Here is a 27,929-nt window from a genome sequence, read left to right on the forward strand (position 1 = left end):
TTACACATATTTTCCTGTAATCTCAATCTTAACTGTAGATTAATATGATTGATATGATGAGCTGATATGACCTCATAAGCCCAGCACTTGGGAGGCTAAGGTAGGAAAGAGGACCTGGAGATGTAGACTGGCCTGGTGTAGAGCAAAACCCTGTCTTAGGAAGGAAGGAAGGAAGGAAGGAAGGAAGGAAGGAAGGAAGGAAGGAAGGAAGGAAGGGAAGAAGGAAGCATGGAAGGAAGGAACAACAATACAAACTAACCAGTACGCCCCAGAGCTTGTGTCTCTAGCTGCATATGTATCAGAAGATGGCCTAGTTGGAAAGAGAGGCCCATTGGTCTTGCAAACTTTATATGCCTCAGTATAGGGGAACGCCAGGGCCAAGAAGTGGGAGTGGGTGGGTAGGGGAGCGGGGGGGGGGTTATGGGGGACTTTTGGGATAGCCTTGGAAATGTAAATGAAGAAAATACCTAATTAAAAAAATAGAGGAGGACATGGTGTCGCACACCTGTAATCCCAGCAATCGGGAAATAGGATCTGAGTTCCGTGCTAGCTTGGGCCACTACAGGGAGAGCCTGTTGTAACACCTGCCCCCAACTTCTGGGGGGAAAAAAATAAGATTTAGAATAAGAAAGAACTGCCTGTTGAATCAATCATAGCTTAGTGTACATGAGGCTATACGATACCAACAACACACATACAGAATCAATTATGAAGTCAATATTTCTATAATTATATAGTATTCCAAAACTAGTGTATATATATATAGTTAAATCTGTAGAGTCAGCTTCTCATAGGACAGGTCCTCTTACCTGATGACTGCAAACATGGAGTTAAAATTCTTGCATTCCCTACAGTGCGAGGCAATCTTAATGAAGGCTTGAAGATCTTCATTCTCTTTCAGCTAGTTGTCTCTCCCAGGATTTCAGAAGCCACCCAAATGTTTCCTGGTTAAAGACTTCCTCAAGTTTCTTCAGGTTGGCTAAGCTGGTTTTTTATTTGAGTTTAAATAAATCACCTATGTATTCATTAGGCTCAATGTTGTGGAAGAATTCAACATTGGAACTCGTGGAGAGCTGCATGGCGACCTCCACGGTGCTGAGCTGAAGAAGCGAGATTTGGCTCTTTGGCAGCAGCTCCTGGGTACCTTCCTCTGAGCAAAGTCTTCCAGTTGCCTTGTTTTTCAAATAGTACCTGAAAGAACCAGAAACCCATCAGATGTCAGCTGCACAGCAAGCCTGTGGGTCTCCTTGAGGAAAATTGCTAGTTCTTGTGGTGGGGTAGGGTGGAGTTGGGAGAGAACTAAGGGAATGGCGAAAGAGTTCTTCTCATCCTGCATGGGTGGTACAGATACTGCCCCAGCCACCAGTTCAGTGTCACCAGCTCACAGTACCACCAGGTGACAGCCACCAACTCAGCAGGTAAGAGGAACTGAGCAAACCACACAGGAGATTCCTTTGTGCCAGTTCTCTAGCTCTGTATTTTTTCTACCATTGAAATACTTTTAGCTTGTTTGTCAAAGGTGACAGAAGAGAGCTGTTTACCAGATTAAATAAACATCAACTCAAGGTCATTACTCAGTTTCCCAGTGAAGAGGGGCCCTATCGATTGCTGGGTCTACACTAGCTCAAGTGAAGTTTGCGTATTTACTGCCCAGGAGGATTAGTAACAGAGCTGGCAAAACGGCTTAGCAGGCAGAGACACTTTCATGCAAACTGAGAGATCTGGGTCTTCTGACCACCATATACTGTAGCACATGTGGCCATACAGATACATCACACACACACACACACACACACACACACAAACTGGGAAAATAAAACAATTTATTTTCCTCTATTTGATCTTAAAGCAGCTTTTAAAGTGTTTGCTTGTTTGTTTGTTTGTTTTACATGTGAGTATTTTGCCTGCCTGCCTGCCTGCCTGCCTGCCTGCATGTATGTGTACCACATGTGTGCCTAGTGCTCTCAAGAAGATGGAAGCATAGGATCTCCTGGAACTAGATCGTTACGATCCATCATGTGGGTGCTAGAAACAGAAACCAGATCCTCTGCAAGACCAACAATTGCTCCTAACTGCTAAGTTATCTCTCCTGCCTCAAGTTTTTAATTTTTGAACATCTAGATTTTCATGAAACTCATCTAGGGAAATGGGAGGTATCACCCCAATTTGTCAGAATAGCAAGCAGGCATCTTGGAGTGGAAGGTACACAGCCTGTCTCACCAGAGTTCTTCCTTCTCCAAGCCTGCAACCAAGTCCAAGAGACAACCCGTGTGCTCTAAATGTTGCTTTGATTATACAGTGGTGAAACTTGAACCTGAGACCTTGCCAACCAAGCCCTCTCAGGGAAATTAGTCACACAAATAACTTGTTTGGTTTTTTCCTTCTATTTTATTTGGAATATGCCATTGTTCTTGAGTTTTACATGGTATGGGTCTAAACCGTGACCTAATGGCTGGTCAATACTGGCAGTATTGGGATCCTTTTAAGAACCTGATAAAAATAAGACCCTGACATTTGCTCTGTAGCGTCTCCTCTCCCCACTTTGGCAGGCAGATGCCTTCTCTGAGTGAAACTCTAGGAACAAGGACACAGAATCCTACTGATTGGCTTTTACATACTTCTCCAGACAGGACAGAAACTAAATGTCCCGTCCCCTGACAGGCACAGAGTGATGTCCTCCACTGCGGTTAATCGATGCTAATGCAGAGGTCGCCCAACCTCTGACCCCCTAAAAAAGTATTTATTAGTGTTGGGGCTGGGAACAGAAGTGACAGAGGGCAAAGGGGTTACCATCCCAGGTAGACAAAACAGGTTTAAAAGTAATGGCTTAGACCTATACCATGTAAAACTCAAGAACAATGACATATTCCAAAGAAAACTAGAAGGAAAACAGAACCAGGTTATTTGTGTGACTGGCTTCCCTGAGAGTGCTTGGTTAATCAGGCCATAGGCCTTGGGTTCAAGTTTCACCAAAGCAAAGCAACATCGAGAGCACACGGGTTATCTCTTCAGCTCAGATGCAGGCTTGGAGAAGGAAGAACTCTGGTGAGACAGACTGTACTTTCCACTCAGTCGTATTCTGTCGGCAAGGGAATAAATGAGAGTGGAGTTTGATAATACCTATGTATGCAAATACCACAATGAAACCCGCTACTGTGTATGCTAACCTAAAATACATAGAAGAAAAAGGGGGAAAAAAGGAATGTCAGGAGAAACTGACCAGCAGAGCTTGCTTGCTACCCCTTGGCAGGGGCGCCTCTTACCCTGCCTTGATGACGATGTAACTCTTCCCCGTTCCAGTCCTTTCAAGTTCTCAGTGCTCCTTCACCGTTACAACCTCTCCTTCTTCCTCGACTCTTTGCATGTTCTTTTCTACTTGGTTCATTACTGGGCAATGCAGACAAACTAGGATAAAATGTGAGTCGTGCTAATGATGCGGGGCTTGGGAAAGACCTACCTGTCTAACAACTCGGTTTTAATTATTTAATACTGACACCCCCCTGCCTTTCTCCTGCTTTCTTAATCAATGCAGGAATGCACCTTAATCAGACTTCTCTGCTTAAAGCATTTCCTCCTTGGTTCATATTTTTTAGTTTATAATTTATATTAAAAAATCTTACTATCTAAAGTTTCAAACGCTCTCTTGCATCCTTTAGTTAGAAAACTGAGGTTAAAGAGAAAGACAATCCCAGGGCAAACCGAATAGAAATTTACCATTTGGCTTCAGACATTTTGAAAATGTTAAAATATAAAAAAATATTTAAAAAATATTAAAATATATAAAAATTAGTGGGTTTTAGAGATGAAGAGATTCAAACGTCTGTATACTGGAGTAAATCTGATAATCGCAGACATGGACAGCAATTTTAGTAACTCTCCTACTTTAAAGAAGGTCACAGATGAAGTCAGGTATTCGTTATATTTCAGACTGTTATTAATTTGAATTAAGATAATCCTTGCTCTTAAGAGAAAAAGTTAACAGCAGGATGTTATCAAGTAGTTATTACTCCATGGTACTACTCCATAGCTTGTGGACACGCAAAGGCCAGGTTTGTGCGAGTGTGCGCACGGGCTGTGGAAGCCACAGGAGGGCATGTGTGTTCCTTCATCACTCTGCACTTTATCCTCTTGAGACAAGGTCTCTCAGTGAACTGGAGATTGCTGTTTATCTGCTAGGTTGGTGGTCGGCAAGCCCCAGGGATCTTTCTGTTTCCAACCCACCCTCCTCCTGTGCTGGGGTTACAGGTGCACATGACCACACCCAACTTTTTACATGGGTGATGGGATGGTGAACTCATGCTGGCATGGCAAGTGCCCTTCTGCAATAAGCCAATGCCCCAGCTCCCGTGCTTTTTATTTCCCTGAGACAGGAATGAGAACTCTATAGACCAAGTTGGTCTCAAGCTCCTGGGGTTCATCCTACCTCAGCACCCTAAAATTGTTGAAATGAACCCACTGGCCACCATACCTGGCACTTAAGAGTTTTTGGGTTTTTTGTTTTGTTTTGTTTTGTTTTAAGCTAAAGATAAATTATATACATCACTTACTTTATAAAATAACCAAAGGCTTATGTGGAAACAAGAGCAGCTATCCTAGCAAATAGAAATCACCACTTGAAATTTCTCAGTAATCTACTCTAGTTTGCATATGGGGTACATGAAATTTCTTTTTTACTTTTATGTGCTGGGCCTGCTGGCAGGAGTCAGAGTCCCCTGAGGGGGCAGTGAGGGTTAACGATAGGAATGACAGAAGGAAGACACAGAGATAGATTCGGGAGGGCTGTCCAGTGACTACTGTGGCCCAAGTCTATTTCTCATAGGCTTCTTATACTTTACAGTGCCGTGGAAAACAAAGTCACAAGCTGGCGGAGACACTGCTACACACACAGGATATCTGCCCTCATGCAGAGTCCTCCCTGAGATTAATAGAAAGCTCAGTCCCTCCCATTGAGCTTCAAGTGATCCCCTCTTACTTCTGATCAATGGAAACTATGGGTAGTGTTAATTTTTCTAAATACAGTGCTCTGTGTCTGTGTCCTGTAGTCACTATTTAGCTAGAGAAACACAATGTAGGGGTTGCCGGTGTCTCCTGTAACTTGGCTGATACCAGCTCACTAATTCTTCTATTAATTTAGAAGAAAGTTAAAAATTCAAAAGCCACAGGAAATATAAACAGTTCAACTAGATTATAAAAACCCTCATTTGTCCAGTGCTGACCCTAGGTGTGTGGACGGTCTTCAAATATGTAGTATTTCCTTTCTTATCTCAAAGATATTTTCATTAATTTTTAAAATACAGCAAAAATGTTTCTTGAATTTTTACAGATTAAGAAAAGTTTTATCTTCAAATAATCTCACATGGTCCTTTTTTAAATTTAGTTTTGAAATACAATTAAATCATTTTTCTCATTTATGTTCTAAAATACATGTCTAGGTTAAGATGAATAAGTAGTGTATGAAAGAAAATGCCTTTTGAGCATAAATATACTAAAATTAGTCTTCACTAATGGCTCAGGGAAATTAGAAGAAATTCAATTTGAAATCTTTAGTATCTAGCCAGATATTCGGCATTTCCTCAGTCACAAATTAGTCAGATCCAAACAGAAGACAAAAGTATTCTTGAACGAATTTCTAACATGGACATATGGAGCTGCTTCCTATAAAGGATGACTTTAGTGGGAGCGTTTTCCTTTTTCCTTGGTTACTTGGGCTAGTTACTAGGCCTAGTCCTGCTCATTACCAGGTGACAGCAGGGCACCTGGGAGGCTCCAGCCCCACCCGTCACCAAAGTGATGACTGCATGGGTGAGGGACACACAGCCCTGCCCTTTCCCCTCTGAGCACAGTGCAGCCTGGGACTCTCCTTCCAGTCCTGCTGTCTTAGTGGAGACTGAGCAGTTAGCAGGCTCCAGCCCTACCTGTAGCTCTGGTAATGATAACAAAGCAGTGCCCAATGAACCTGTGAATGCTCTCTTTGATAGAGTAAGCTGAAATAAAAAATGAACAAATTCAACTTGTGAAATAGCTCCAGATGCAGAACTTTAACTCAAACCACAAAGGAAAAGCCAGGCAGCCTGACTCCTCCAGAGTGGGGCTGGAGAGATGGCTCAGTGGTTAAAAGCACTGGCTGCTCTTCCAAAAGATCTGAGTTCAATTCTCAGCACCCGCATGGCAGCTCACAACTGTCTGTAACTCCAGTTCCAAGGGACCTGACTCCTCCAGAGACAGCCTGTGGCAGACAGGAACTAGATTTTTAAGTTCAAAGACCTCACAGAGGCAAACAGTTCCGTAAAGAACTTGAGAGAACGCATCTTAATGTTTTTACAGAGATAGAAGTACTAAAGAAAAACCAAACTACTAGAAATGAGTGAAAATCACAAAAAGTCAAACACAAAATCTCCGAGTGAAGTCCCGCCAACCTGTAGACTTGACAGTGTTGGAGAATATGAGCATCTCAATGAGGACAAAGATGAATGATTAAAAGATTCCGGCTGGCCGGGCAATGGTGACGCACGCCTTTAATCCTAGCACTCGGGAGGCAGAGGCAGGCGGATTTCTGAGTTCGAGGACAACCTGGTCTACAGAGTGAGTTCCAGGACAGCCAGGGCTTCACAGAGAAACCTTGTCTTGGGAAAAAAAAAAGATTCGGGCTGTGTTTTCAAGACATTTGGGACACCATGAGAAGAGCTAATCTAACAATTGTGGGTATAAAAGAAGGAAGGAATTCCTTTCTAGAAGCATAAAACCACGTTTCCTAACAGACAAGGAAGTGCTCCTCCAGATACACATGCATTTAGAACACTAACCAGACAAGAGCAAAGAAGACTTTCCCCTCACTGTTATCAGCTCACCGAATACTCAACCAACATGTAGCTATGGATAGAAATATTGATACACAGCAGTAGAAGGAGTAACTATGGTATGCAGAAAGTCAGGCCCGTCAGAGTAACCACAGGGTTCGCAACAGAAACTGTAGAAGCCAGGAGGGCACTGAATAATATATCTCAAGTTTTTAAAAGACAATTGCCAGCCTAGGTTACTCTGCCCACCAAAGCTGTCGGTGCCAACTGAGGGAGAAAGGAAAACCTTTAATGAGAAAAACAGGCTTAATTAGTTCGTGGCCACTAAGCTAGCTCTACAAAGATATTTAAGGAATTCTTCAGACTGAAGAGAAAGACAAACACATCTGTTGGGGTTAGTCTGGTGCTCCTACGTGTTCAAACGCTAAATTCTGTACCCCTAGATCTGGTCACCCCAAGACAAGAGAATTCTCACATACACTAGCTTTTGTTGCACAAACTTCACTCCCCCAGTTACTTGTTCAGTCTAAAGCCTATAATTTGGCAGTAGAGAGAGATAGGCAGGACTTCCTGTGAAGGAGTGAGGAATTCTGGGAAGAAGAAAGAGGAAGGGCCTTTCACCAGGAGACATGAGAAGGGATGGACATGTCTACAGGGCTGGAAGGTATCTCTAACCACGTGGCTGGACGGCTAAGTGGCCTGCTTTAGAGTCTGCCCTGCTAAGGCCTAAGCTTTGAAGTATCAAAAGGTCTCTGGTTACTTGGGGGTACTAACTGGTTAAGGAGTAACTGCCACCATATTAATTTCCACCATTAGTTAATGTGTACAGAATGTTAATAATTGTTTTTACTCACATACTTGGGACCAGTGATGCTTAGGCAAGGGAGGAATAGGAAACAACTAAATGGTGCACAATTGACAACATGACAGGACACAGCATAAACCTTTCAGGAACTCCAAATATTAAGGTTCTCAGTTTCTTGCCCCAAAGATAGAGACCTGCATCATGAACTAAAGGGGAGGCCTCATCTATCTGTTGTTTCCTAGAAACTCGCCTCATCAAAAAAGATAAGAACTACTTTAGGGTGAAAACATAGAAAAATTAACTCTAGACAAATGGGACTAGAAGACAAGTAGGAGCTGCTGTTTTCATATATGGCAAAAGGGACTTGAAGCCACAACTAGGAAGAAGAAGTAAAGGTCCCTCATGCTGGTTAAGAGAGCAATCCATCAAGAGGACAGAAGAGAATACGATTTTAATTGTAAACTGATTGAGCCTTGTGCACCGAATTTCACAAAGGAAATATTACAGAAAAAAGTTACAGATTTACCCCAGTGAAATCAAAGTGGCAAATTTTAATACAACATCATCAGGTGACTAGTCATCCAGGTGTAAAATATGCAAACATCTGACTTAAATGACATCGAGGATCAACTGGACCTAACCAGCACAGGATGTTCCATGCGACGCTGCAGAAGGCACACTCTTCTCTGCCGTCCATGAACTCTCTTTAAAGTCCTGCAGTGCAGGGCTCCCAGACAGAAATCAGTGGCCATCTTGATAAACAGAGACACTTCTTGACAAAACCCTTCAAAGAAAAGACTTACTTTCCTTGGCTTGCAGGAGGGGGCATGCATTACTGGTCTTTGCTTGTATATTATGGTTTCTGTTTTTAGGGGTTTGTGATTGGTTTATTTCTAAAGAGAGAGAGAAAGATAGGGCAATGACAGGGCATAGAGTTGAGAGGTAAGGAGGTTGTGAAGATCTGGGAGAACTTGGGGGAGGGAAAATTATTTTCATTAATAATATTATTTAAAAATATCTCAGAATAGAAGCAACAAATCTCATCATAAGAAAAACTGTATATGACAAACCTACAGACCATATTATATTTGATGCAGAAAGCCAAACATCTCCAGTAAAATTACCAACAAGACAACAGCACCTACTTTCTCTGATTTTATACAATACAGTTACTGGAAGTCTTAGCCAAAGCAAGAAGACAAGAAATGCAAATCACAGGGGTACGAACAGCAAAGAAAGAAGTCTCTATCTGTAATGACACAAGTCTATAGATTAAAGGCCTTAAAGAGTCCGCTAGAAAACCATTAAAACTCATAAGCACTCAGGAAAGTGGTTGGATACAAAATTAATACATAGACAAAATTTGGCCTTCCTATACCAGTAACAAACTCACTAAAAAAGAAACAAAAGAAATAATTCCATCCATAGGGCCAAAAACAACAAAACAAACAAAAACATCAACACATAACCCTAACAAACACACACACAAGCAACTTTTAATTTAACTTAACCAAAGATATAAAAGATTCCTTTGATGAAAGCTTTAAGACACCAAAGAAATAAATTGAAGACAATGGAGACAGAAAGATGCCCTGGGACTGGAAGAATCCGTATTATGACATTGGCCATGCCACCAAAGGCAATCCATCTGTAGATTCAATGCAACTCCAATCAAAATTCCAGGGCAGTTCTTCACAGAAATACAAAACAGTCTTAACATTCCTATGGAAGACACGAGGCCACGAGGTCACAGCAATCCTGAGTAATGCTGGCGGCACACCTGGTCCCAAGTTGTTTTTTTACTAAGACTCAGATCGGCACTGTCACACGTCTCATACCAGGCAGTCACCCACCTCGCCCTCGTGACTCCCTCCACGTATTCTCTGTCCATGGTATGTGAAATGCCAAAGCTGCCTCCCATGCACAGCACTCTGCTTTCCCGTCTGGATTCAGCACCATCACGGAACCATGAGAATCATTGAGCACGAATTCAGCTGAGCAAAAAAAAAAAAAAGAAAAAAAGAAAAAAAAAAACCTGAGACAAAGTAGAAGGTAATGCTGTGATCCTCTTAAATGCTAGAGCAACCTAACAGCCTCTGGGATCACCTACCTTACAGACGGAACAAATTACCTGAAGAATCCTAACTGTTGAGCAAACAAGCAATAAATTATAGAAGATATCCACATATTTTAGGCCCAGCATAGAGTAAAATCATTTCTAAAAATGCATATTCTCTAAAATGTCACATGAAAAAAATTCCTCTATATATATCAAAGAAATATATACATATATCAAAGTAGTATGTGTGTGTATGTGTATGTGTATATGTGTACGTATCAAAGAAATACATGTTCCTCTATATATGTAAAGAAAATAAAATAGTCACCATGGTCTCAATGCATACATCATTTTGTTCTGGTAAGCGGCAGTACACCTATGATGTATGTTGCAAAGACTAAAAAGCTAATACATTGCAAAGTCTCAGGATGGCAGAGTACCTCAGGGTGAAGCAGCTGCCTAGCACGTGAAGGGCCCCCAGGCCTAGTATGGGTTCAGTTTCCATTATCGAAGCGAAAGCAAAATCCCCAGCAACACTGCGTGAAATGGTGACACATGAGAAATAGAAGAGCGGGGTTGGATGCTATGAATAAATGCGTGGACATCAGTGTCCATCTATTCAAACTCATTACTGATGAGTTTTCAAGAGGGAAAAACAGGAAGGTGGTTTTCTCTGGGTGTCGCTGACCCTCAGGCTTTCTAAGTGGCAGAAACCCCTGCTGACCTCTTCTCCATCGTTTAACACAATGGTTCCAGCTCTTTCCACCGTGAACACCATCACAGTACAGAGCTCCTGTCTCACCAACATCGTCAAGTTGGCAAAAGCAGGCAGCTGGTACATAAATTCCAGGAGTTGTTCTGAAAGGTAAAACCGTGGTGTATATTGGAAGAAATACTCCAGAAGGACAGACTGAAGGGCTTCCTTGGAAGGACAGACTGAAGGGCTTCCTCTGCTCTGGCTAGGTAATGCCATGCTCTGACTAGACTCTACATTTATAGCCCCCATGTAGGAGGTTTTGGTACACGGGTGGCTCTGGTAATCAGTGGTAGTTGCTACCCACAGATTCTGCCTGATATGACAGTCTTCTGAGAAATCTCGAAGTATATGACACAAAGAATAAGTTCTGCCCAGTGAATCCTATTTTTGGAATGGACAGGCACATCTGTGCCAGGCTATAAAAATTTTTAAGCTTGTGAGTAGCAACAAAATAATTCTGCAATGGATGGTCCACACCCAATCACATAAAGGGCAGAATTCTGCACTTACAAACGCAGTGGCCCTCTGATTTTAAACCCTGAGGGGAACAAGGGTGTCATGATCCTCTGTTGCCATATCAGAGAATGACCTGCTCTTTCTAGACTGTTCTCTGACTACCATCCCTCAGCCTATTGGCCACACATTCTACCCTTTCTGTCCCTGGAAGTTGATACATTTTCTTGCAAAGTTCAATAAGTTATAAGGAATATATGGGAAAATAAATTCTTTTTTCAGGAACATTATGAGTTTTAAATATGTGCCTAGACGATAATTGGAATCAAGTGTTACTCCACGTGTGACTGGAACTGAAATAGGCACTTCAAAATATCTTTTACTAACCAGTATTATTTTTAATGATTATGTCTTTCTTATTAAGGCCTGCACACACTGGGCAAGTACTCCAATACTAGGAGACCTCACTAGTTCTGCTGGAATGATTTCAAACTATCTTGCATGGATATGTTCATTTGTCTCTTGATAAGATTTCTATTCAAATAATGTTTAATGAAATCAATTTGTGAACAGAGACTAGCACTAGAAAATACAACTGGGCAGGAAATGTCTGTGTCACATGTAAGAAAAGGGATAAAGAGAGATAGAAGATCAAATAGTAAATGTATACTGATGCCCAGATTCAGTTGAAATACCAAATGCAGGAGCTGGAGAGGAGTTAAAAGCAGGCACTGTTCTTGCAAACTGCTCAGTTCCCAGCACCCACATCACAAAAGCCACAACCACTAAATCACTAGTCCCTACAAAGTCATGGTTCATGGAACAAAACCAACTATGATAAATTCATTTTCTTCAAAGTACTGAGACAAGGGCACACATCCACTGATCTTTGGGAACCCAAAGGGAAGTTGTTTTCTTTTTGCAGGTGTTAAAAAAATATCAGCAATTTCATCAACGCTAACTTAAATGCATGCAAGCTGTGGGTACATCAGCTCCGTCACTTCCCTGCCCAGTAATGTTAGCAAACAAAGGCTAACCATCGCTGAAAGCAAGCCAGACAGCTTTGTGCTTATTTGTAGGACTATGAGGGGCTCCTGCTTTCCAGGAATTCTCAGAAAGGCTTTTCAGATACAAAATAAGTCCTACATTTCTCGGAACAATAGACATACTGTGCATACTTTAAAAAACCTCTCCCAACCATCCTAAAATTAACACATTTAAAAGGAGAAGATACAACAGTTAGTTTACCAAAAGGATACCTTCAAATTGATGCGTTTATAAGCGATATTTAAGCTTTTAAAATGCCCAGGGAAACCACTCTAAAATAAGGTGGGATGTGAAGCATATAGACTTTTATTAAAAACTGTAAGATTTTGAATTTGTTTTTAAATGTTGGCCTAGAACAAGAATAGTGGAAAGAAACTCTGGCCCTTGGAAACAGATGAAATGCCTGACCCATGGAAGCCAAAGTGCCTGACCACCATACCCCCAGCCCAAGCTTCTGCCTCCTGGCATGGAGATTTCTTCTGGACAGAAGCATCCCCTTCAGGAGGCAGTTGGGTCTGTGAGACCCAGCAGGTAAACAAATTTCACATGTCTATGAAACCTAAACACAACATCACCAGGTTCTTTCTCCGGGTTATGGGTGCTGTAAAGAACTGCTAGGGAGGTGACTGGCAGACAAAGGGAGGAAAGGAGTCTCTTCCGTGCCCGGCTTCCCGCAAGGGCTCCAGGTTTGCAGCTCTCGTCCATCGTCACCCATGTTCCCTTAGGCTTTTCAGTGATAGGCTGCTTTGAGCCACCCATGATATTTCTGTTAATAACCCCCAAAGAAAACTCACTGGCAGAGCCGGGCGTGGTGGCGCACACCTTTAATCCTAGCACTTGGGAGGCAGAAGCAGGCGGATTCCTGAGTTCGAGGCCAGCCTGGTCTACAAAGTGAGTTCCAGGACAGCCAGGGCTATACAGAGAAACCCTGTCTCAAAAAACGAATGGAAGGAAGGAAGGAAGGAAGGAAGGAAGGAAGGAAGGAAGGAAGGAAGGAAGGAAGGAAGGAAGGAAGGAAGGAAGCTCACTGGTTCATCAAGTTCAATTTGGCTGAAAGTATTTCTATGATCTATCTGAGCATCCTAACCTGGGGTGAGTAGACATAAGTCATCTCCCCGGGTAATGTCTATCCCACAATACTGTCAGCACAGTCCCTGCTCTGTTTTCCTACCAGAGACCATGCAATCTGCCATGCCCTGCAAGGTAGAGGGAATGGGGGGGGGAAAGGACAAGGCCTTGCCAGAACCATGCTTGTCACACTCAGACCAGCCAGAGTCAGTCGGTCCCTGTATTAAAATCAAGCAAGCCGGAGTAGGTGGAAGATGGAGGATGTACAGATTCAGATTCCGCGTGGCCTTGAATAGCCACAGGTAACTACAATATCACATAGGGGTAGAATAATTGGGATAACTTGTCTAATGTAGGTGGGCAGCTTGTATCATTAACAATTGGCTCTGGAATTATTGTGTGGCCATCTTGTGAATTGAGAATTTATTGATATATAAATCTGACTGATTAATTATAAGCTTCTAGAGTTTTGATTTACTGGGTTACTGGAATTTGGGACTGCAGACCCCAGTGGGTGGATGGCTGAGAAGGTTCAGGCAGCTCTGAGGCAGGCAAACCAGAGGTGGGGAGATTGCTGCACAGAGCCTAGCCTAGAGGCGGCAGGACTGTGGCCAGAGAGTAGCCGGGTGTAGCGTGGGAATTTGCCGTTCTTATCTATTATTTTCTGCAACAGGTGGCAAACCAATGTGTTGGGCAAGAATCCACTAGAAACTTAAGATTATTAGCCTGAGAGTTAGAGTTTTATTTTTTAAGTGAGTAGCTGGGTAGTGCTGCGATGAGTCACATGGACTCTAGTGCAGAGACCTTGAAGCAAAGAAAGCAGGCTCTGAGGTCCCCTGCTGTGGGGGAGTGCAGGCTGCTCTGAGTCTGGAAAAGGAGGATAGATGCCTCTTACTTCTTGGGGCAGAGATTGATTGAACTGTGAATTTATAAAATTGGGATGATTTGCTTTTAGGAAATATTTATATACAGATTTTGTCCAAATCACGTGGGGAATTTTGCCTGAGGTTCAGAACTAGAATAGGAAAAATTAGTCACTGAGTCCAAGTAGAGAGAGCAGTGATAATTACCTATGATCAGGTATTGATTAATAATGTCTGTGGCTCCAGGCAGAGAGCCAACCAGATAGATGGTATAATAAGATGGCTGCTCTAAGCAGAGAACTTAACAAGTAAATACTACCTGCTTCCTATAAGCAGATACTAGTGAAAGTTTGAATTAATTGCTTTAAAGATGGTATAAAGATATATTGCTCTAACAGGCCTACAGGATACTCAAATTCTGTCTAACGTGGGCTCCATGGGAATTTTGGGTTATTATCATGCATGGCAAAATAGGGTGTGATTTTGAATTTTGTGGTTATATTATTCCTCTGGAAAGAGGTCAATATAAAGGTTACTGGCTCAAGGATATGCTGATTGGGGGAAAGGTTTTATCTTTGCATTTCTAGAAAAGGTGATTAGTGTGTATACACCTTCCAGAGTAATATGGATCAGATTTGATAGAGGGAAACCCCCCTGAGAACTAGATTCCAGAGAATCAAACAAAAAAGTTATCTTGATGATACTAAAATTTTGTTTTGAGATTTGTATATTACAGAAAATATAGGCTTGGAGAGTCTCATTGTCAGATGTGCTTAACTGACCTGCCTGAACTCCTCGTGTCTTGGACTTTCAGCCAGATCCAGTCAGGACACAGACACCAGAGACTAATATGATCGTTGGTATGGTTTTCTTCAAACCAGTCAACTCCCCCATTTCCCTACTCCCCCTCCCTTCATAAATATCTCAACGCCCATATTCAGCTTGAAGAAGTTATGAAGAGTCATCGTCCCAGTTCCCTGGGCTTTGGGGCCTGAGGTGGTTATTCTAAGGTTGCCTTTCTAATTTAGAAATGGTCATACTTGGAACAGGGAGGAAATAGCTAGAATTCATTGTATAGTCATAATCTCATTTGGAAGAAATCTTTATAATTGTTACTAAGTTGAAGTCATAATTTCTTATGACAGAATTTATTTTGATACAAAATCAAGGTTTTCATTGGTATAAATTTCTTCCATTTATACAAAATTTTTAAAAATATGGGGCTTAGACCCAGTCCTTCTATAATTGTTATTATAAACTGATCTGAGATGATTAAGCCTGTGCGTTAAGGGTCAGATAACAAATTGATGGCTCTGAGTTTGTTGTTGGGGTGCTTTCAAGATATTTAATGAGAAATAACTGAGAGTAGGTAACAGAGAACAGTCCAGATTACTTTACATAGATAGTTGGTTTTCAAAAAAGTCAGAAATCCACAGAATTTGACATTTAATGTTATTTATTCACTTGTTATTGAGACAAATCTGCTCCTAACAGCTTCCCATTTGTGGACTCAAAGAAGTAGCTGAGCATCTTACCTCCAGGTGAGGTGGTACATTGTGGCTAGGTGGCCACAGGGAAGAAATTGCCAATCTCTCCTGCAGACCTGTACTGTTCTTCAAAGGACACAATTTACAGGTTAGGACAGCTTAGTTCTGCAGAGACAGAATAAGCTAGTCCTTAATAATTCCTGCTTCTCAAAGGTCTGTCAAATGATCCTGGGCCAGAAGGCTGAAGACTGATGCTCCAATTTCCTGACTTACTGGGGCTATATAAGTAGGCAGCTGTCCCTACAGTTTGTCTCACTTCTGGAAGCTGTTAGGCTTCCTATATATTTTCAGTCAATGTTGGTCATTCTCAGATTTCTGACAGGGTTGAAAGACTACTGATAGTCTCATAGGCAGCCAAAGTTATTTACAATGAGAGAACAGATTTGAGAGGATAGTAATAGTTGTGCTCAATTTATATTTGAGAGAAAAGGGTTTTTAACTTTTTTTAATTTGAACAGAAAGGGTGATATGTAGCAGAATTTTTCCCTGTCCAATTAATTTGAATATTAATACAACAAGAAGCCTGTGAATGGACAGGGAAAAGGGAGGCAGAGCTAAGAGTTGCAGAGCTAAGAGTTGCAGAGATAGGGAGCAAAACAGGAGAGGAGTAGGAGGAAGATGGAGGATGACCAGGACAATTCAGATTCCACATGGCCTTAAATAGCCACAGGTAACTACAATATCACATAGGGATAGAATAATTGGGATAACTTGTCTAATGTAGGTGGGCAACTTGTATCATTAACAATTGGCTCTGGAATTATTGTGTGGGCATCTTGTGAATTGAGAATTATTGATATATAAATCTGACTAATTATTAAAAATCCCATAACAAAAACAAATTTATACAATATTTTTCCACAAATACAGCCCTACAAAGGATAATAGATGGAACATGCCAACACAAGGAGGGAAACTACACCCTAGAAAAGGCAAGAAAGTAATATTCTTTTAACAAATCCAAAAGAAGATAGTCACACAATCATAAAAATAAAATAAAAAATAACAGGAAACAACAATCACTATTCCTTAGTATCTCTTAATATCAATTTCCCAATAAAAAGACATAGACTAACAGACTGAATATGTAAACAGGACCCACCATTTTGCTGCATACAGGAAATGCACCTCAGTGTCAAAGACAGACACTACCTCAGAGTAAAAGGTTGAAAAACAATTTTCCAAGCAAACGGTCCCAAGAAATAAGCTGGAGTAGCCATTCTAATAGCAAATAAAATCAACTTTCAAGCAAAAGTTATGAACAAGGATAAGGAAGGGCACTTCATACTCATCAAAGGAAAAATCTACCAAGAAGAACTCTCAATTCTCAACATATACTGAGTTTTATATTTTAAAGTAAATTGTATTAGTTTAATAAAAAGAAAAAAGAAAGCCCTGATCTTACTGGTCTGGCTAACACATTTCTTCTCAATGTTTTCACACCCATGTGAGGAAGCCAGTTAGTTTCTTGGGGAATGCTATTAAAAAATTCCCTCAGACTAGGTGCTTAAAAATCTGTTCTCTCGCAGTTGTATAGGCTGGAAGGCTTAAGTTGAGATATGTGCAGTCCCGCTGGGGACTTGAGGAGAATCTCACCCACACTATCTGGCCTGTGGCTGAGGAATACTTGTCTCTTTCACTGGCCTTCTCTTATGGGCCTTGCCCTCTCACCTTCTTATGCTAAGGGCTTTACTATGCAGTCAGATGCTATAATATCAGCATGTAGAAAGCTTAAACAGACAGATGATGACTTTAAGGCCAACTGAGGATACATGGTGATACTGTGACTTCAAAGACTGAAGCAGGGGCAGGGATTGGGGCAGATTCTGAACTGTCTTAATTTAGAAACTGTGAGCTACCTCCTGTCACTATGACCAATACCTGAAAGAATCACCGCCAAGGGGGTGGGGCTTCAGTTCATGACTATTGACCTCCTGCTTTGGCCTGTGGTGAGGCAGTGTGTCACAGATGGATTGTGTGCAGGAAGCCTGTTCACATCATGGCAGCCAAGGTGACACAGACAGAAAGAAACATGGACAGAGACATAGAAAGACAGAGACACTAGAGACAGACAAAGAGACAGACAATGAGACAGAGAGACTGTGCGAGCCAGAAACAAAGACAGAGACCGAGACAAAGAGACTCAGAGACAGACAGACAGACTGTGATACCAACATGCCCTTCAAATTAGTGACCCAAATCCCTTCGACCATACCATCCTAAGACTTGACCACCTTCATATAGTGCCACAGGCTAGAGACGAAACCTTGAAACACACAGGCTTATGAGGAACATTCAGGATCCAAACTAAAGGCCACCTGTCAATCAGGCTGATGGGGTGTCCAGATATTTCTTAATTCTACCTGCAAATGCTCCTTCCCCACATGAAGATCACAGTCGCAGTTCCAAGGTCATACAGAACAGGAGCTGTGGGTGGTGCCATTAGCCCACACTGTGCTTTATGCTGCTTCCTTCCTCGGCAGCTCCAGCTTTGAGCCATTGTAGGCACCGTCATAATCATCTCCCCCCCCCCATCTCAAGCATCCTCACATCGATAGCCCCTCCCTCCCAGCTCTCCTGTACCCTAGCGCCCTTTCCCAAGAGCTCTGATGGGCTGATGTCACTGGCTTTGGTGGATCCATCTCCCTATCCCTCATCAGTGCAGTCTTCAGCCACTCTGACTACTGGATCCACCTCTGTGGCTATTGCCTGGTGGACTCTCTCACTCCCTTGCTTCTCAGTTCCTGAAGCCATAAGCATTGAAGGTTAACCAACCACACATCCATAGCGAGACCCTGTCAAAAACAAAAACAAACCTGTGTTGGGGGACCAGGGAAAAGGCTCTGTTGGCAAATCGCTTGCCTCGCAAGCATGAAGGCCAGTGTTCCACCCCCACAACATATGTTTTTGTGTGTTTGTTGGTTGTTCTTAAAGGCACTAAAGACATAAAGACAGGTAGATCCCTGCAACTTGCTGGAGCCAGACTAGCCTCGTCAGGGAGTTCTAGGCTAGAGAGAAACCCTGTCTCAGAAAATGAGGTGGGTGGAGTCAGAGGAAAGATACCCAGCATCGATTTCTGGCCTATACATACACATATGCGTACATGTGTACCGCATGCACACAAGCATACACACGGCCATTCTCATTTAAGCATCCTTTTTTTTTGCATGGAAAGGACACATGTCTAACTTTATCATAATTTAAGACTCTGATTTAAAAGCTTTTTTCTGCTCACTGACAAAACACCTGAGGGAAGAGACTTGGAAAGGTGTAGAGACTGGTTTTGACTTACAGTCTCAGAGTTTTCAGCCCCTGGTCTCTTGGCCCATGGCTTATTGGGCCTCTGGTGGAGCAACTGTCTTGGGGAAAGTGCTCCTGGCTGCCCTTGAGCCAACTGACTAAGACAAAGGAAAGTCACATGGTTGGTCAAGTTACTTCACTTCAAGTTCATGACCACAAATCTCCAATGGACGTGACCTAGTTACTCAGGCATTTCGATTATGAGACTTTCCCAGTCAGCTCTTCATACTTTTCCTTCCCATCCCCCACAAAGATAACCAGTGTCCTACTTCACACATGGCTGAGAAAATAGATGCTATCAAAGGACGGTTCTGTTCTCTACATACAGAAACACTCACATCTCTACCTGTCTTGACACACCACAAGAATTCCGTTCCCTGAAAACCCATCCCTCAGAATGACAGCCAGGGTGAGTGGCAACCACACCAGGGTCATTGATGCTCTCGTTTGCACCCATGAAGATGCCTGCTAAAGGGTAAGCAGGAAGTGTTTGCCACGTGAAGAATTTCCTTCTTCTATTTACGTCTCTTTTTATTCCGCCATCAATATCTTCTCTACAGGGTGATTGTTAGTTACATAGCAACGATGTGGAGGTTTCCATTTAAAACCAAGTCTGTCTACGTCTGTCCCAGCCCTGCAGCCCTCCTCCCAAGCTCCACACTGCCTCGGAGGAAATGTTCTGCAGCCTAGTCTGGAGCATGCTGCCACTGCCCCTCCTGCTCACACTTCCCGGTCTCACCACCACCTCCTCTGCAGTTCCATGTGTGGTCAATGGCTTCTCCATTTCTCTAAAGTTTCTCTGTCAGTGTTAGAACTGACCTCCATGTTCTCAAAATTCAAGGTAGCCATCTGTAAGATGAAACTCAGCTGTCCACTTCCTTTCCTCCAGTCTGTCTTCTCGATGGTCCATGATTCAGCAAATGCCTTGGGTTTCCTCCTATCCCAGCAAACACGTGTAGCCAGCCTTTGTCACTGGGTCACCCTCCTCTCTATGTCCTCACACCAACCCATTCTTCCCTAGCAGTTATTTTTCCTGGAGTTTATATCCTTGGCTTTAAAAGCCATGCACTTGCTGGAGACTTGCTAATTCACTCCTGCAGTTGGATATCCCTCACCTCCATTAAAATTCTATGTTTGGGACCCTCACTGGGTGTTTGGGAAGCATCTCAAATTTAACATTTCCTTAATGTTACCTTTTATCCTGCACCCTTCAGCCCCAAAACTCCCTCTCTCAGGTTTCAGGATGGTGCAACTATCTCTATTTTTATGTCTCAAGGCCACCATGTAGCTCCACCCACGGCTACCAGGTAGCTTCATCCTATGGGAGTGTTTCCAGAGATGAACTCTTAGAACAGGAAATGCTGACTCTGAGCTTTATGCTTCTTCTAAAGAGCGAAGGTGCCCTCGGTATCTATGGAGCCTGGATTCCAGGGACCACTCTGACACCCAATTCCACAGGTCCCATATATAGCTGTTTAAATTTGCACAAAACCTATGCAATACTCTTGTGTACTTTATTCAGCTCTGAGTCACTTACAATGCTAAACATAGTAGTGGCTGTGCTGTGCTGTTTAGGGAATAATGATTTTTTTTAAAGTGTGTGTGCATATTTAAGATAGATGATATTTCGTTTTTCAAATACTTTTAACCCACAGTTAGTGAACCCAGAGATGCTGGTGCAGGTATAAGAAGAGAAAGAATTTATCAGTATCTCCAGAACAATCCAAAGGTGTTCGAAGTTCCTGATTTTATCAGCTCCAAAGTTATGTCAAGTTTCTTCTCAGTACATTTTTGCCTTCACATGAACCTTTCAGGAGCCATCAAGGAGATGGCTAAAACAAGTGACTTTTCTGGAGCTGGCTCATTGTTTTGCACGGCTGCAATGGGTAAGCTCTGAATTACAGGGTCATCAGAGATCTCATCTCAGGATTGATTCTTTTTGTTGATATGCCTTTCCTGTTGTTCTTACATAGCCTAATGATTCCTGGGCATCAGCCTACCAATAGGGCAGATTTTCTGCAGATCAATGAAGGTGTACTATCATGTAGTGATGCTATGGAGATAAATGGATGATTTCATGATTCTGAATAATGATTGTATAGAATTCCTAAATTTATACAGGTAGTTTTGAGCCCTCTATAGTATGAGAGCTGTAGATAGGGCTCTGTAGACCTTCATGTGTCACATGTCACGGGCTAAGTTCAGTAGGATAGAAAGCAGACTTGGAACAAATTTACAGTCAGGGTAAAGTTTCTGTCTAGGCTAGCCATGAAATCAGGATCTGATGACTGAAGGTCATAAACTGGGAATAGACCATTCATTGTAGGTTCAAGGACAGAAGATAAAATATTGACCTCAAAACTAATGAGACACAAGGCAGATGAGTTGCTCTTTGACAAAACCATGCTGACTTGTAATATAAAAACTGCTCGGAGCTTATAATGAACTTATGGATCTAGTAGATAATGAATGCTTAGTTATGTACTAATCTTAATGAAAACACGTGTGAGCATTTCTGGTATAACACCTTATTGAATTTATGATTTGAATTTATGTCTTAAACTTGCTAGGACCTTTTGGAATGTAAAGACGCTTGGAATACCATATGATCATTTAATCCTGAGAATAGTATTAAGAACTAAGAATGCCAATAGGGAGGAGCTTTTTCTTCCTTTCACCAATAGATTTGAGGCTTTTATTACTTTCAGCAATAAAAAGGTAATGGGCTTTTTTTTCTTCTGTGAGCAATAAAGGTTGGAACTTCTTTTTCACCCAGAATGAGTTAGGTTTTTTTTCTATGTTAGTGCTTGCTCACTGGAACTTACTCATGGGAGCTTTTGATTCCATCCACCAAATGTATATATGCATATGTAAGGGTAGGTATGCATATGTAAGTATGCATGAACACTTGTGGAGTTGATGAGACAGGTGGTCAGGCCCAATCAGCATATGTGTGTATATATGAATGTGTGTGTGTGAATGCGTGTTATATATTATCTGCATAAAAGATTTTCTTTCTGCATGCATGACTTCCTTTTCCTTTTTCTCTGGCTCACAGAGTTAACAAAACTGAGTCCCTTGCGGATCAGTGAGGGACTCCCATGTAAAGGAACACAGAGCCAGAGTAATCAATTTCTTTCTTTACCCACCCCTCCCCTACCTGCTATACAGCAGGTGTTAATGGCCACAGGATACTGAGTCTCATGTGAGACTATGCCGGGGCCTAGCAAACACAGAAGTGGATGCTCACAGTCAGCTATTGGATGGATCACAGGGCTCCCAATGGAGGAGCTAGAGAAAGTACCCAAGGAGCTAAAGGGATCTGCAACCCTATAGGTGGAACAACATTATGAACTAACCAGTACCCCGGAGCTCTGGACTCTAGCTGCATATGTATCAAAAGATGGCCTAGTCGGCCATCACTGGAAAGAGGCCCATTGGACACGCAAACTTTATATGCCCCAGTACAGGGGAACACCAGGGCCAAAATAATGTGAGTGGGTGGGTAGGGAAGTGGGGGGGAGGGCATAGGGGACTTTTGGGATAGCATTGGAAATGTAATTGAGGAAAATACGTAATAATAAAAAAATAAGCAATTTTAGCTCTCGAAAAACTAAGTTTTGCCCCTGAAATCCACCAACACACCACCCACCGCTGCCTCCCAGAGAGAATTGGTGCTGGGAAGGCTCCTGGCATGAACCTCTTCCTATTCAGAGGCATTGGGAGTCACAGAAGTCATTGGCTCCAAGGTGATTCGGGTACACTGAACTAAATAGATACCAGGAAGTCCATCAGGCTCACTGAGGCCAGAACTCAGCCCAGACTTCACTCAGCACCCACCACACAGGATTCCACCCAACCCAGATTCTTAACAGGGCCACTGCCTGCCCATCAGCCTCCCTGTCCGAAGATCTATGTTCAATAAGTCAGGCTTAAAACCGTTAGTCATCTTTCTGCTGCTGTGACAGAGTATCCGATGGTCAACTCAAGAGGAAGAAAGATTGTGTTTATTTTCAAATAAAAATATTTCTTTAAAGAAATATTGCCACACGCTCTCTTTTTATTAAGATTCACTTATGTTTTGATATGTGTATATGTGTGTGTACATCTGAGAGCAGAGCATCAGAGTCCAGAAGAGGCTGGGAACAGACACTCTAGGCAGAGCTTCAGGGGGTGAAGAGACACCCACATGGTCCTGCAAACCATCGGCAAGAGCAAAATGCCCTCATAGTCCACAACCATGTCCCCATCACTCCTTCTTATCCACGCCCGCATTTAAAGCCTCACCTCTCACAGTCCCCTTAGTCATGTTCTATACATATATGTGCATGTGTGTGCATATACACATATCCACACACTTATATAAAGTTGAATCAAGATTCTGCATAATGGAGAAAATGTGATATTTTTCTTTGAATATGGATTATTTCACTTAACGTAGTGTGTTACACTATGGGCAGGAGAGAGGATATTTTTTTCCTTTATCTTTATTTTATATGTGTTCTGGCTAGTTTTATGTCAACTATAGATGGACATCTGAAGGAAGGAACCTCAACTGAGAAACTGCCTCCATAAGATTAGGCTGTGGGCAAACCTATAGACAATTTCTTAATTCATGATGTGGGCAGGCCCAGCCCACTGTGAGTGGTGCAATTCCCCAGGCTGGTGGTCCTAGGTACTGTAAGAAGTCAGGCAGAGCAAGCCATGATGAGCAAGCCAGTAAACAGCATCCCTCTATAGCCTCTGCATCAACTCGTGCCTCTAGGTTCCTTCCCTGACTTCCCTAAATGATGAACTATTACCTGGAATTTTTAGCCAAATAAACTATTTTCTACCCAAGTTGCTTTGGTTGGGGTGTTTCATCACAGTAACAGTAGCTCTTAGGCAACATATATGAGTGTTTTGCCTGTGTTTGTGTCTGTGTACCACATGCATGGAGTGCCCACAGAAGCCAGAAGAGGGCATCAGATCCCCTGGAACTGGAATTAAGAGACTTGTGAACCAACACGTGCATGCTGAGAGTTGAAACCAGGTGTGCTGGAAGAGCAGCCAGTGCTCTTACCCACTGAGCCATCTCTCAAACTCCTGCTGAATAAACCAGCACCATGAACATACCTGACATGTCCATTACCCTTCCAACCATGGATAAACATCTAGACTAGCCACACCTCTGCTACTGTGAATAAAGCGGCAATATGTATGGCTGTTCAACTATCTCTGTGGCATGTTGAGTTAGAACCAGTTGGGTATAGAGTTAGGCCTTCTGGCAGTTGTACTTGAGGACCCTCAATACTGATTTCCAAACTGGCTGCACCGGTTTACAGCCCTGTACGAAGTCCAGCGTGTAACGGTCTCTCTCCACATCATGGCCAGAATGTGCTGCCATTTTGTTTTTCTGGCTGATTGCCATTCCGACCAGGATGAGGTGGAATTTCACAGCAGTTTAATTTCCCCCTGATGACTGTGGGAGCTCAACAGTTTTCACATATCTATTGGTCATTTGTAAATGACCTTTTAAAGGCTTGTGTGTATGTGCGTGTGTGGTATACGTGCATAAAACACGTATGTGTGCAGCTGAGTATCCACATGCATACATGTATGGGTGGAGGCCATCTTTTATTATTGGCTATGTTCTTCCCTTGAGACAATCTCTCACTGAACGGATAGCTTTCTGGAGCCAGCAAGGCCCAGTAATTCTCCTGTTTCTGCCTCCTTTCCCTGCCCCCCCCCCCCCACCTTTTGCTCAGAGCTGAGGCTACAGGGTCATATGCAGATGCGCAGAGCATTTCACATGGGCGCTAGGGATCCAAGCTCAGGCCCTCATGCTAGAGTGGCTAGCTCTCTCGGTCACTGACCGGTCTCCCCAGCCCATCACTTGTATGTCTCTACACATTGGTCCATTTAAGTGACTGAATGATTCAGGGTTTTTAATTGTTTGGTTTTTGGTTGTAATATTGTTGGAGCTCTTTATAGAATCCAGGTGGTGGCTCATTTCTGATATATAATTAGGAAGATTTCCCCATTCTGTCTCTTCAGCCGCTGATGGTTTCTTTGCCATGCAGCGTTTGTATTTGATGTAATTCCTTTAGCCAATTACTACCTGTGCTGCTAAGAGAGCGTTTCAGAAAGTCTTTGGCTATAGCTACATGGAAAAGTGTTCCCCTCATTTTCTGTAGCAGGTCAGAGGTCAGGTCTTACATTGGGTCTTTGAGTTGAGGTCTTACATACCGGTTTTGGTCCACTTTGAACAGACTTGCGTGCAGGTGCGGAGAGGTGCAACTCCCTTCATTTTGCGCATGTGCAAGCCAATGTGGCGGTTCCCTTCGCTGGCTATGGGGGGTTTCAGTCCATGTTCACTCAGTCCTGTTGCCTTTGGTCCTGTGTTGAATCAGCGCCCCCTGTTGGAAGTGTGTGGCAGGGGAAGCTGATCACTTCTGGCCACTGGGAACCAAAACAAAAAGAGGAAGGGACCTTGTCCCAATATCCTAAAGCACACCCCCTAGTGACTAAATGTCCTCCCACTAGGCTCTAACTCCTAAAAGTTCCACAGGCTCCCAACTGCCAGAGGCTGAGAACCAAGCCATCAGCACATGTGTGGGGGGTACATTCTAGATCCAAACTAGCAAATCCCGGAATGTTTTCTGTGTTCTGGCTTTCCGGGAGCTAGAAAGGCATACATGGGCCACCTCAGTTTCCTCCCCTTAACTCATAATATGTTACCTCTGGAAGCCTCAAAGTTAGCGATATCCTATGATCAAACCAAAAGGGTTCCTAGGTCACATTGCATTTTAACAAAGAGAAATGGACATGCTGCCTACATTGCGGATTCTCTTCCCACAAGTGTGTGGTGCCTTATCACTCCCCTCACTGCTGGGACAAAGTACCTGGCAAGAAACAATGTAGAGAACGATGCAGTGCAGCATGACAGGGAAGGCGTAGCTGCAAGAACAAGAAGCCAGTGAGGTAGCATAGAGCGAAGAAGAAGTGAGGCTAGGTTATGACGCCAAGGCTCCGCCCACCTCCTCCAGCAAGGCCCTACCCTGCTGAGGGCATCATTACCTTCCTAAACAGGGCTACAACCAGGTGCCCAAGTGTTCAAATACTCGAACCCATGGTGGACATTTCATAAGCAAACCTCCATGAACAGACATGGAACACGGCTTGTATATGGAGAAGCAACATGTAGACTAAGGCTTAATTATGTTGGGTTAGAGCCTGGTTGTGAGTCTGTCTTGCCATCTTTTTGTCTGTCCTGCCAGCAAGTTCTGCATTTCTGTGTGTCAATGACATGTTAACATTTGTACTGGGACTTTTTTTTTTCAATATTCTAATAATGAATATAAGGTCAATATTTTGTTCCTTTTTAAACACAGGCTAAAAGGACATCTCAACATTATTAATAAGTGATATGACATCTCTATGCCATCGTGAAAAACAGTCAGGAAGTTTCTCAGCAGGATGTTTGCCATGTTTTCTCCCCCTGTCCTGGGGGAAAGGCCTGGCCCCCCTTTCTTCATCAAACATTGCATTACCTCGGACACCCTTGGCCCTGACAGTGGACATTGTTGCTGCCATTTCTATCTATATAGGTAGTCTGCTTTCAATTTGGCCATTAGTCCAGTATTTCTTTCCATGAGCATGTCATGAATCTTGCCCTGGTTTCTGCAGGCCCCTGGTCACCCTCTGTAAGTTGGACCTCCTTCCCCCTGCTTTCCAGAGCAGTAGAGACCAAGGCAGGTGTTTAACAAAGGTGGCCAGATGAGGAAGCTGCTGTTCTGGATGTCCTCTGCAGCCACGTGCAGGGACAGCTTCACGTGGGCATGTTAAAACAACCCGGAGGCTAGCTTCCCTTCCTCTCCACCGGCACCCAGAGCATCTCTGGCAGCAGAGGCAAGGAAAGAGTGCTTCCATGAAGTTCCCAGAGCCGAAGAGCCCACAGTAGTCAGGGAATAAAGGGCAGTAATGAGAGTCAAAGGTGCAGCTCTTGGTCTACACAGCTGCAGAGCAAATAGCAAGGCACTGAATGCCGCTGGATGCACGTATACTGAGGCGGGTGGAGTTCCCATCCAGTCCACGAGTGCTTGACTGTTATGTGCAAAATCCAGTCCACGAGTGCTTGACTGTTATGTGCAAAATCCACGTCAGAAAATAGCTGTGAAACTCTCAACCTGAACTGTTAGCTAAATAACTGGTACACAGATGGAAGGAATGAGGAAGGGAGGGAAAGGAGGAAGGGAGTCAGACAAGGAGGGAAAAGGGGAAAGAAGGGAAAGGGACTGACAGGGAGAGCGGGGGAGGGAAGCAAGACTGGGTTAACGCTACCATTTTTTCTGCCTTCTAAAATAAGGAAGCCAAATAGACAAAAAGCTGCAGGATTCTTTTTTCAGTTCCAAATTTCTGAAATTATGGTATGTTTTGACTCCCCATTACTACTTTTTAGACATGCTTCGGGTCTCTCTCTCTCTCTCTCTCTCTCCCTCTCTCTCTCTCTCTCTCTCTCTCTCTCACACACACACACACACACACATACACACACCACTCCATCACATGCCTTTTGGTATCATTTTCATAACATTTTCAAATATATCTTCGTTAACACATGCATACCTTCAGTTCCTTTTATCTGCTGTATAATATTCCAATATGTAAACGTTACCATGACTACCTCAGTTACTTACCAACTGACTGACACTTTCCATTTCAGCTACAGTTATTCAGAAAATAAGGAAGACACTTTTACTTTTATTTTTTTAACTATGTGCATATAATTGTGTGGGGGTAGGTGTATATAAGTGTAGGGCCCACAAAGACCAAAAGATTCCTTGGAGCTGAAGTTGTCAATGGTTGTGAGCCACTTGACATGGATACTGGGAGATGAACTCAGGTCCTCTGCAAGAACTGCATTTCATGATTTTAATTCACTGGTAACTAATGAACTAGAACACACTTTCATCAGAATCATATACATACTTATGCAGATATATGATTTTATTTACTTCTGTGTATGTGTAAGAGAAAGGGGTGTTACTATATGGCCTATGTTGGTGGTACATGTATGTACCACCATACCTAGTTCATGGTTTGATTTTTAAAAATCCATATATCTTTCCAATTCCAGAAACTGTTAATTCCATTTTCTTTCTTTGCTTTCACTGAGGAATCCATTCCTGCTACAGATTTTCTTGCTCCATAGGCCTTTCTCAAAACTCGAAAGCCGCCATAATCTCATACCC

The 27,929-nt window shown here is 42.8% G+C and overlaps 1 long non-coding RNA gene across 1 annotated transcript in view; it reads right to left on the reverse strand.

Moving 5' to 3' along the window:
- Positions 1 to 712: 712 nt before the first annotated feature.
- Platr20 (pluripotency associated transcript 20) overlaps positions 713 to 27,929 on the reverse strand; it is a 30,586-nt gene continuing 3,369 nt past the window's right edge. The window contains exons 3-5 of the long non-coding RNA NR_110444.1: positions 24,925 to 25,094; positions 9,456 to 9,596; positions 713 to 1,191 (exon numbers count right to left, since the gene is read on the reverse strand). This is a non-coding gene — a long non-coding RNA (pluripotency associated transcript 20). The remainder of the gene's footprint in view (positions 1,192 to 9,455; positions 9,597 to 24,924; positions 25,095 to 27,929) is intronic.

This window comes from Mus musculus, chromosome 11 (genome assembly GCF_000001635.26).
Source record: "Mus musculus strain C57BL/6J chromosome 11, GRCm38.p6 C57BL/6J".
NCBI classification, from domain to species: Eukaryota; Metazoa; Chordata; class Mammalia; order Rodentia; family Muridae; genus Mus; species Mus musculus.